Here is a 12,242-nt window from a genome sequence, read left to right on the forward strand (position 1 = left end):
TACGATTTCTGCACTACTGTAATCAAATTTCGTTTTTACCATTTTACCATCTTTTACTGTTCCTTCTTACTGTTTCACATTTGTTGTTTTTACGTTTACTATTTCAATTCCATTTTTACCATTTTGTGATTTTACTATTTTCTTTATTTTTGGTTTACTGTTTTAATTTTCGTTTTCTGTCTTTTACTGCTTCAATTTACTATTTTTAATTTATTTCAAGGTTAATTTTGAATTACTGTTTCAATTGTGTTTTTACAGTTTTTAATTTATTTTCATAATTTAATTTTTCTGCAATAAAAACAATCAATCAAACCCCCCACTTTGTGTAAAAAGATCTAAAATTGAACTGCAAAATTATTGGTCCTTGAGAGACGACATAGGAGTCACTTCCTAGTATCTATACTGCATTATTTTGTTGTATCAAATTTGTATGACCGCGACAGTCGTATCAACTACTTGGACCAAACGCTACTTGGTGAAGGAGAATACACATATATATATATATATATACACACACACACACACAATTACACAACATTTATTTTCAATGAAGGATGAAGACAACGTCTATGACTTTAAATATTATAGAATATATTAACTAATTGTTTAAGAAGCATAAAAGAAGAAACTATACTTAGACCGAACGCCTACTTACAAATATACTAAGAGAAAATCGATCGGTCATTAACTGAAATTCTTCATAGAAGAAGAATCCAGTTCAGACCGAATACCCAAGGACAAACCGAACGGTCAATAATGACTCTCGGTTATAGTTTACAGAATTCTACAGATTAATGCAGAATCACGATCAACTATATTCCTACCCAGTTATACATTTTCATTAATCAGTAATACACCCAAACAAACATGCATTATTACAACATCAACCAACTCATCAAACATAACATCATTCCATCCAATAAACCATCATCAAGTAAGAATTATAATTAAATTACAAGCTTCCCTTACCTCTAAAAGTAGTCGAACGTTCACAGATGCAGGATATGGCTCACCACTACTAGTCTTATACACTCAGAGCTCACCGATTTAAAAACTAAACCAAATACCAGACCAGAATTGCTATCAGAATGAGATAATACACTTATGCAACCAGAATTTAGGTTTGCATGTGACAGAAAAACGAACGGTCTAAGAAGAGAAGTACTCACTCGTTTAAACCACAACTTGATCGGTTTAAATGAAAGCCCTTGACGCCGGAAGAGTTCAAACGGTGTCTGATTGGTGATCGGAAGAAGAAAAAGATGATAATTCTTAGAGAGAAGGTGGAGGAAATCTAGAGAGATGGAGGAGAAAATGGGGTTCAACAGTTTGGAGAAGAAGGGTGCATGCAGAAAGTGGCACGAAGTTTGAAATTTAGCCTTAAATACTACCGTCACTAAAACTAATCGGCCACTCAGCGCTGCACACTTGTCTTCCACTATCTGAAAATTCGAACCCTTTTATTGACACCTGACTTCCACTACTTGGGGTTTTTAATGGGTTTTAACACATACCAAACATAAAATGAAACATTCAATCTTAAATTATTATAAACCTAAGAGTTAAAATAAAAATACATAACACAACCATACATTTCTCTTTGAAAAGATTACATTATTAAGGTTATTATTAAGGTTATTCTTAAATAAACTTTAGGATTAAATATGGTAGTAGTCTCTTGATCAAAAAATTGAATTTCATTTTCTTTTTTTAATCCTTTTATATTTTAGTCTTCAAATTTTGAATATAAGGGAATATAATCATTTTAATATTTGAGTTAAACTTTTTTTTTATAAAATGATATTTTAGCCTAACATTTGAAATATTTATATTATTTAATATGTTTCAATTTAAACACAGTCTAAAACATCATTTAATACATAACATAATTAAATTAAAATGATTATATTTATTATTTTTAAATTTTAAGAACTAAATATATAAATATTTAAGATTTGAACAAATTTTAATTTATGTTTAAATTCAAAAACTACAAACATATTTAACGTTAGATTTTAATTAAATAAAAGCATAGAAAAACTAAAAAGAACATTAACATATTATATAAACAATACACCCATACAACCCATCATTGAAAAAGAAAACTATAATTTTTTTGGATTAAAAAGTACATTGGAATTTTATCATGGTTTTGAAGAGAGAAGTTATCTTGGTTTAAAATTAAAGAGGGTTTCACTTTACAGTTCTAAGCTTTTCATACTACACCTCCAATTTTTTAAAATACTCCACCTCCAATTTTTTAAAATACTTCTAATTAATTAGGTGATTACCTCCAATTTTTTAAAATACTCCTAATTAATTAGGTGATTATTTATTAATTTTATGTTTATCGACTATTTCTGTGTTTAGCATTGACTACACCCCCATTTTTCTCCTATCACATAACATGCACCCCTATACCCTAGCACCCCATTTGAATTGCACCTCTGATAATCTTTCTTCTCCTTAATATTTTTTCTCTCCATTCCATTTGATTTATTTTGGTTGAAGTTTTTCTTTTCCAACTTATATCAATTGTTATATTTGTGAGTGAGTGTGGTATTCAAAATTAAAGATATTTTAGAGGGGTTGTTAGTGTTCCACTGCAGCTTGGAGTGGTGCTTCGAGCAAGCTTGGGTTGCTTTGTGGTGGTGCGTTCCTAGTGTGCTTGGGGTGCTTCGTGATGGTGCTTGGGGTGTTTCTTCTTGGTGTTCTTGCTAATGTTGGTGGGAGATTACTGGTTGCATTGCTTCGAGCAAGGTTAGGATTTTATTTATTTTAATATGTTTGCATGAGATACAAAAGACAACAAACATGATTCGGATATGAAAATCCGAAAAGGAGAATATCAGCTATTGAGATTCGATGAAGGATAAATCGGATGTGGACATCCAATGTAAGGTTTTTCGTCTTTTCACATCCAATTAATATTTAGGTTTAATGTATTCGGAGGTCCCTATTTCTATGGATTCGTATCAATTGGGTCATCCTATTTTGGAAGTGCTCAATTGGGTCCCTAATTTGACAAAATTGAGTCAATAATACCCTTTCCATTAAATGCAATGGACGACGTTAACTTTTTAAACAGGTGGCATGCTGAGGCATCCTTTTATTTGCAGGTGGCACAGTTTGAGCTTAATACGTGGATTTTATATCATTTTAAAGCATTGGTAAGAAGTTGGATTTATTTAATCTCTCAATTTTAAGGTCAAAATCCTTAAATTCAAAGGGTGTGTTAGGAGGTCGACCTTGTAGTTCTGTGACGCAGGTGGGTGTAGTGGTGTTGGAGCTTGTGCTTGTTCTTGGTTGAAGGCAATGTCGAAGGAGCACTCTTGCTATTCATCGAGTTGCAGTGCCAGGCGGAAGGAAAATGGTACGTCTTCACCGATCTGCCACCGTGGTCAGAGATATGTGGTGAGAACTGCCAAAACTATGAAGAATCGGGGCAAGCAATTTTAGGGATGCTCCAAGTATAAGGTATGTTAGATTCAACCTAATTAAGTTGTGGTACTGTTTCTGAGAACACGACATTGTTCAATGGTGGTGAAGACAATGGTACTCACTAATTAAGTTGAATGTTGTCTTTACAGAACGGTGGTGAAGACGGTGGTTGCAACTTCTTCAAATGGTGCAATGATATTAGGTTTAACGAAAGGGGTAACTACTTCAACAGTGAAGGAAACAAAGAAACTTTGGTGAACAGTGAAGACATGGATAGTACTAGGAAAATCATACTGAATTTACAAAAATCAATGTTCATTGTTCAAAAGTGGATGAAGGTGTTCATGTTGTTGGTTTCTGTTTTATGTGTAATAGAGATAATTTTAGTTTCAATGTTGATGAGGAAGGGATGATTTCTTGTAACTTTGTTGTAGGTTGGTTCTGTTGTAATGAAATGAATGAAATGAAGAGTTGTTTCGTAATTAATGGAGTTGTGCTTATAAAATCTGATATGTGTTCATCAGTAAGCATGGGATGATTGTAATTTGACTTGAATATAAAGAATTGGTTTACATAGAATTGAGTTATAGAATTAGTATAGTAATGCACATAATCTGTTAAGGTAAGGAAGAAAACATTGCAGTGTTCAGCTTGATACTTCTGTTTCATATAACTTATCAAACCTTAAGTGTACTCAGTCCTGTTTTATATAACTTGATATTTTATCCTTATGAAACCTTAAGTGGTATGAATCATTCCATAAAAGGAAAGATAACATTCAATAAAAGCAAATATAAACAACAGAATTGGTTACAGCAGTGAGATAAACATCAGAATTGGTTAAAAAAAGATTTGCTGAAATTGTGACATCAGAATTGGGTCAACATCAGAATTGGTTCAACATCAGAAATGTTTACATCATTAAAAGGTAAAAAAAAGATGTACTGAAATTGTGACATCAGATTTGGTTCAACATCAGAATTGTTTACATCATTAAAAGGTAAAAAAAAGATGTGCTGAAATTGTCACAGGTAAACATCAGAATTGGTTACAGCACTAAGATAAGCATCAAAATTCCCTTCCTATGCTTCAGGCTCATTTGATGATGGTATGTTTGGTTCATTTGCTGGGTTGCTTTGTTGTGTTTGGTCAGGGTTGACATCACGATCTTGGGTTGATTTCTGGCAAGAAGTTATGTTGTGACCCAGCTCCCTGCAAATGCCACATCTTTTATGTATACCACCATTCCTCATTCTTGTGTCGTCCCTAACTAACTCCCATTCCTGCAACCTTCTTTTCTTCTTCGGCCTCCCTGGAAATATTCTCTTTTTTGGGGGAACACATCATTATATGGGGTAATCTGCCACATGTTCTCACCATTAATTTGATACACAATGGAAGAGTACATTTCTTCATATGTTGACTTCCTAAAACAAACAGGGATGAAGTCCTCTGCATCTAAATTCAGAAACTTCATAGCAGTCAACGCATGACAACATGGAATGCCCGAGATAGCCCATTTCCTGCATGTGCATTCGTATTTGTTTATATCAACTATAAACTTGTCCCCAGCTTGGGACACATGACAAACTTCAAACAGCTTCAGTGCTGACCAACTGGAAAAACAAAATTAATATTCAGAACCTTCACATTTGTTTAAGTGTTGAACAGATGATAAATGTTAATAAATTAAGCTTACCTAGGAATCCAAAATTTAGTTAGCTGAGAATCCTTATTAACTCTACTCTTGATTTTAGGACAAATCAACCCAGACAATGATTCACTTTTTGTTCGGTTTGTTGCCCATCTGTTCATCAAGTAAAGGCGGATCTCCTCCAACATGGTTAAGATTGGCTTTGACCTTGTATGCACAAAAACACTGTTGAATGCCTTTGACATGTTGTTTACCAAAGTATCACACTTAGAAGTGGTGGTAAACCTTGATCGTGACCAGTATCTACATTGCAAGAGATTATGAAATATTATTATCACATTATGGCACTTGCACAAGTATGAATTGAATCACAAACACATTTATTGAAGAACATACCTAGGAGGAATTTTTATTAGGTATTTGAAAGCCTCAATGTTGACTTCCTTTAATTTTTTCATTTCAGTTTCCCAAGCTTGTGGATGGGTTGCTGTAGCTGCTTTCCAGGGAACTTTTTCCTAAAATTTGCGTAAAGGTGCCTAACACAAAAGCGTTGATCAACTCCAGGGACCACTTCTTGAATAGCTTGCATTAAGCCCTGTAATTTGAAATTGTCAGTGTTGTTAAAGGTCTGATATCAATAACAATGAAAATGAACATACGTTTTTAGGAAAAAAAGGCATGTGAATAACCTTTTGTTGATCTGATATGAATGTCAATGATGCATGTACTGGCTCCCTACCAACGTCTTCAACCAGAAGTTCCAGAAACCATTTCCACGTGTCCTTGTTCTGTACTTCCACAATGGCATATGCTAGAGGTAGCATCTAGGCATTTGTGTCTCTTCCAACAGCAATTAACAATTCCCCACCATATTTACCTTTTAAAAAAGCACCATCCAGCCCTATAATTGGCCTGCAGGACACAAAACTGTCCTTGTAGGCCTTTAGAAAAACATAGAACCTCTTGAAAATATGTCCACCAACATTCGCTTCCACTTGCACCTTCACTGTGGATCCAGGATTACGAGTTAGGAGCTCATTCGCATAATCATATATTCTTTTATATTGCTCTTTGAAAGACCTATCTACATGGTCTGAAGCAATGGCCTTTGCCCTATAAGCCATGGATCTAGTTACACCTACATTCCACTTTCTACTTATCTTGTCACGAATTTCCACTCCCTTGACTTTGGGATTTTCTATCACAGTTTTCTCCAACCTCTTACTCAGCCATTTTGAATTAAGTAATTTGACTTTATGCTCTCTACTACAATTGTGGTTGTCAACAATAGTCCTTAATTGCCACGTTCGTACTGCATTCATATAAGCACAATATGCCATCCAGGGGCAGTTTCCTTTACCACCCATACATTTGACCCTAATTCTCTTCTTATCATTTTTAACATATGTTAGATTTCTTCCATTTTCTACTGCATCACCTTCCTCTTAACACTCACCGTCACCTTGTTCACACTCACCATCACCTTCCTCTTGACACTCACCATGACCTTGTTCACACTCACTATCATGCCTCACAGGTTGAACTTCTTCTTCACCTATATTATGAGGAACATTTTCTAACTAGTGCATGATCTCAGGTTCAGACATTGTGTGAACAACAAATAGATGAACCTCACCATTTAGCCTAGCTAAGTTAATCATGTGCATGACTCCTTTATCATCACACAAAGGCTCTAACCTATTATCTAACACAGAACCCCCCTACACAATACCACAACTCCTTAAACCCATCATATCCAAGTCCTTTTACTACACTAACTACAATGAAGTAGCTCCACATGTCTAGGTCAAAAGATAGAGTTGTACTTTCCTCCTCATACTTAAGTGGCCCATCATTTATGAAATTACCTCCATGATGGATGATAACTTCAAAATGATCCTCCATGTACAACACTATAATAGTATATATCCTATAAAATAATTAGAGGGCCAACGACAACAAAAATTATACAAAATTAGAACCAGGACAAGGAAACATGGGGACCAACGACAACATAACTTAAACAAAATAAAAAGCACAAGAAACAAACATGGGGGACCACATTGCAACAACAATATAAAGCACAACAACAATTAAACATGGGGGACCACACTAGCACACCACTTCAAACATGGGGGACCACGAATGAGCATGCATCATTGTCCAAAATATACCAAAAATTCAACATTTACTAACCTGAACACGTGTTGCACCTCCAACGACCTTCGCGAAACTCTTCCACGTGATTCACTGTCAACAATTAGCTGCTTCCACCGAAAACCACCGATAGATTACTACAATTTCATACAACGAAAGGTTATGTATAGGTAATTTCTGACATAAGCGCAATGTTTCCCAAATCCCAGCACAAGGACGAACCCACCCACGAACCTTACTTTCCCCAATTTCGCACACACAAAATATCTGACCCCAAAATAGGAAACATTGGTTTAATAAGTTTTAATTATATTATACTTTACATTTGATCATAATCATGCTTTTATTATATTTTACAATTTAAAATATATAAAATCCACGTATTAAGCTCAAACTGTGCCACGTGGAAATAAAAGGATGTCTCAACATGCCACCTGTTTAAAAAGTTAACGCCGTCCATTGCATTTAACGGAAAGGGTATTATTGACTCAATTTTGTCAAATTAGAGACTCAATTGAGCACTTCCAAAATAGGAGGACCCAATTGATACGAATCCGTAGAAATAAGAACCTCCGAATACATTAAACCTAATATTTATCTATGTTTAAATTATATTCCTTATTTATTTGTTATATTAGTTTACAATTATTTTTAAAATTATGTATGAGTTTATAATGTAAGTTTATAATTTTTAATTGATATCAATTTAATTTTATGAATTTAATAAAATTAATAAAATTATTTTAGAATAAAAAAAACTTAACATGTGCCTATCAAACATAAGAATCCAATTATACGGGTATCGGATATGGATATCCAATGTTTTGATGCTCACATGTCCATATTCCATTTATGTTTAATATTTTACATAAAAGTTTTATTATATTGCTTATATAATTATTTTATTAGTTTATAATTATATTTAGGTTTATGTATGAATTTTTATGAATTTATAATTTAATTAGATAATATTTAATTGTTAAAAAATATTTTTTATGAATTTTTGTGATTTAAGATAAATATTTTAGAAAAAATGAAATTGTGAAGATTTGTATCGGATATGAAAATCCGAGAAAGGTGTCGTTGAATATTCGATAGAAGAACAATTAGATTAGATTAGATATGGAGATCCGATTAATTTATGTTTTGTGTGGTTACTTTATATCCGATGCAATGCATGTGTTTATGTTTTTCTTTATTTGTTTTTCATCTTTCTTTATTAATGTTTGCTACATGTTTATTTTCATGTTCCTTTATTAATATTATTTAACCAGTTAATTTAATTTTTATAATTATTAATTTTTGATAATATAAACAATGCATTTTAAACGTTTAATTTTTATAATATAAATGTTTAACTTTTATAATATAAAAAATTGCATATTTATAGTTATTTAAATTATTTGTAAGTTGAATATATTATTTATAAATGTATAATTTATAGTATTAGATTATGATTTTATAATTTAATTATAAATGATTAATTTATTGTTTTAGTTTTGTATTTGTTCAAATTTTTGTATAAAATAAATTAATAATTTTTGTTTTATTTAATAAAAAGAGTTTGGTATTTAAAATTTATATCAAAACTTTTAATAATTATTTAGATAGTTTTAAGTATTTTTGTTTTGGTGTTTTTTTAAAGTTGGTACAATACCTATTTTGATCCCAATTTTAGTTGGGAATATTCGAAATGGTCCCAATTTTTTTTTGCTGTTTAATGTAGTCCTAAAGAATGTAATTTGTGTTCAATTTGGTTCTTTTTGCAAACGTCGTTTAAATCGTTAATGGCCAGTTGGAAGGCAGGAAGAGGTCGAGCAGTGAGGGAGAAGAAGAAGGGAACCGAACGACTGAAGGGATGAGGCTACCGAACGGTGGAGGTGATGGAGGTGTGTGCCGCGTCGGTGCGTTGAAGGAGGGAGAGTAGTAGTAGTAGCGGCGGCCATGGAGATTCCGCTGGTGGCTATGAATGTTGTACGAAACTCGCGATTTAGGTTGGTGCTAAAGGAGGAAGACTCGTGATTTGCTGCAGGTTTGATGGCGGCCTAAGGTTTTGGAAGCGCGAGGAAGATGATGCGCGAAGATGGTGGTCTGGCAAGCTGAGACCCTAATCAGAAATACATTTTCAACAATTAGGGCTTAGGTGGTGGAGAAGATGATGGAGGTGCGAAGATGGTGGTTGGTCGTGACCGTGGCGGCGACGGTTAGGGTTAGGTGGTGGCTAGGGTTTCTGTGTTGGGGAAATTAGGATTTCTGGAAGTAGGAGATGATGATGACGTGTCAAGGGTCTTGACATCTGGCCGTTAACGATTTAAACACCGTCTGCAAAAAGGACTAAGTTGAACATAAATTACGTTCTTTAGGACAACATTGAATATCAACAAAAAATTGGGACCATTTCGAATATTCCTAACCAAAATTGGGACCAAAATATGTATTATACCTTTAAAGTTTATTACATCATTAATAAATTTATAAATGTATAGTTTATTGTATTAGTTTATGATTATATAATATAATTTTAAATTTTAAATTTATTGTATTAGTTTTTTATTTTGTTATAGGTGATTATAGTCTAAATGGACGAATATCGTTATGGGATGGATTCTGAAATAAATTCTACCATGCTATCAAATGAGATATGAGGAGTATTGAAATGCAAGAGAGAGAAGTATAAGGGAAAGCATATTCGTGCACACTAACAATGTTCAAGAATCTTTGACCACTTTTGTTTTTTTTTAAATATTAAAAACTTCTTTACTATGGGGTAATGTAGACATTTTATAAAACTTTGGAAGTGTAGGATGAAGAACTTGGAAGTACACGATGAAACACCCAAAATTAAACTAGTTGGCCCCAACTCTATGGTAAAGCGATTTGAGTGTTTCACCCTGCACCTCCAAGCATTTCACTCTACACCCCCAATTTCCTAAAATGCCCCTAACTAATAAGTGGTTTAAAAGTTTAATTTTTTTATTATTGAAAAATTTTGTGCGCTACCATTAACTCCACCTCCATTTTCCTTCAATCACCAAACATGCATTCCTGAACCTCTACACCCTTGCATCCCTACACCCATGCACCCCATTTCACTTTTATAAAGAAACCCTACACCCCATGTACCTTTGAATTGCAGCTCTTTGATAATATTTTTCCTCAGCTTTTTACTTTGCAGCTCATATCAATTGTTATATTTATGAGTGAGTGTTGTCTAAAGATAATTGAGAGGGATTGTTCGAGTGCAGTTTGAAGTGGTGCATCCACAAAGCTTGACTTGTTTTTGTGGTGGTGCACTTGATGTGCTTCGTGTTAGCTGATTCTTCTTTGTGTTCTTGCTGAAGAGGGATGTTAGTATTTTTTTTTAATCTGTGTGCGTAGTTAGACTTGTTGGTTGCATTGATATTGATGGAGAGGTATTTTATTTTTGTTAATATGTTTGCATGCATGAAATGAAAAACCGAAACTAAACTTATCGACTATGAGCATGCAGGTGGACTCGGATGTGGACATCCGATTTACGAAGCTTCGGATATAGATATCAAATACACGACTTACATTATATTATGTATGTTTACATTATATACTTCTTATATTAGTTTTTTTTAATACTTCTTATATTAGTTTTTTTTATGTATGACTTTATAATGTATTATATAATTTCTAATTAATATACATTAATTTCTATGAATGTATTAAAATAAATAAAACTAATTTTGAATAAAAAAAAACTTAAAATGACCATATCGGATATGAGAATCCAAATGTACCAAAATCAGAATTGGATATCCGATATCATCATTTCGGATATGGAAATATGAGTAATGTTTAATATTTTATATAAAAAATTTAATTATATTACTTATTTAATTATTTTATTATTTTCTAATTATTTTTAAAATTATGTATGATTTTGTATGAGTTTATAATGTAATTATATATAATTTTTAATTAATATAAATTAATTTATATGAATTTATTAAAATTAATAAAACTGATTTTGAAAAAAAATTAAATTTAATACCTATCGGATATGAAAATCTGAATGTGTAAGAATCGGATGTGGAGATTCGGTGGTGACAATTTCGGATATCATGTTTTATATGTTATATATAAAAGTTTAATTATATTACTATTTTAATTATTTTATAATTGTTTTTAAAATTATGTATGATTTTGTATTAGTTTATAATGAAATTATATATTTTTTAATTGATATAAATTATTTTCTATGAATTTATTAATATTAATAAAACTAATTTAAATTAAAAAAAATTATATATTACTATCATATAAAAATCCGATTATATATATATATAGATGTATGTGTCACATCATTAATTTATATAAAATTTTAGTTATATTACTTATTATTTTATAATTATATTTAAGTTTATGTATAATTTTTATAAATTTTTAATATAGTTAGATAATATGTAATTGTTAAAAAATAATTGTTACGAATTTTTCATATTTTTTCATGTTGTTTTATTAATATTATTTAACTAGGTTTGTTTTATACAAAATTTAATAAAACTAGTTAACTTCATTTTTATAATTATTAATTTTTGTTAATATAAAAAGTGCATTTTAAATATTTAATTTTTATAATTTTTTAGGTATAAAAATTGATGTGAAATTTTTTAATAATTTTTTATATAGTTTTAAATTTATTTAATTTGGTGTTTTTTTTAAAAATTGATTACATTGTTAATAAATTTATAATTGTATAATGTATTGTATTAGTTTTTGATTTTATAATATAATTATAAATTTTAAATTTATTGCAGTAGTTTTTTATTTTGTTATAGGTGACTATAGTCTAAATGGACAAATATCGTTATGCGATGGATTCTCAAATAAATTCTAGCATGTTATCAAAATTTTCATCTTTTATAAATGAGGTTTTTGAGGGAAATCTAACGAATAATTTCACAATAAATGGAATTTTTTCTTCTTGTGAAAACTTAATTGAATGGGTAAAAGGGATTAC

The sequence above is a fragment of the Vigna angularis genome, chromosome 3 (assembly GCF_016808095.1).
Source record: "Vigna angularis cultivar LongXiaoDou No.4 chromosome 3, ASM1680809v1, whole genome shotgun sequence".
NCBI lineage: Eukaryota > Viridiplantae > Streptophyta > Magnoliopsida > Fabales > Fabaceae > Vigna > Vigna angularis.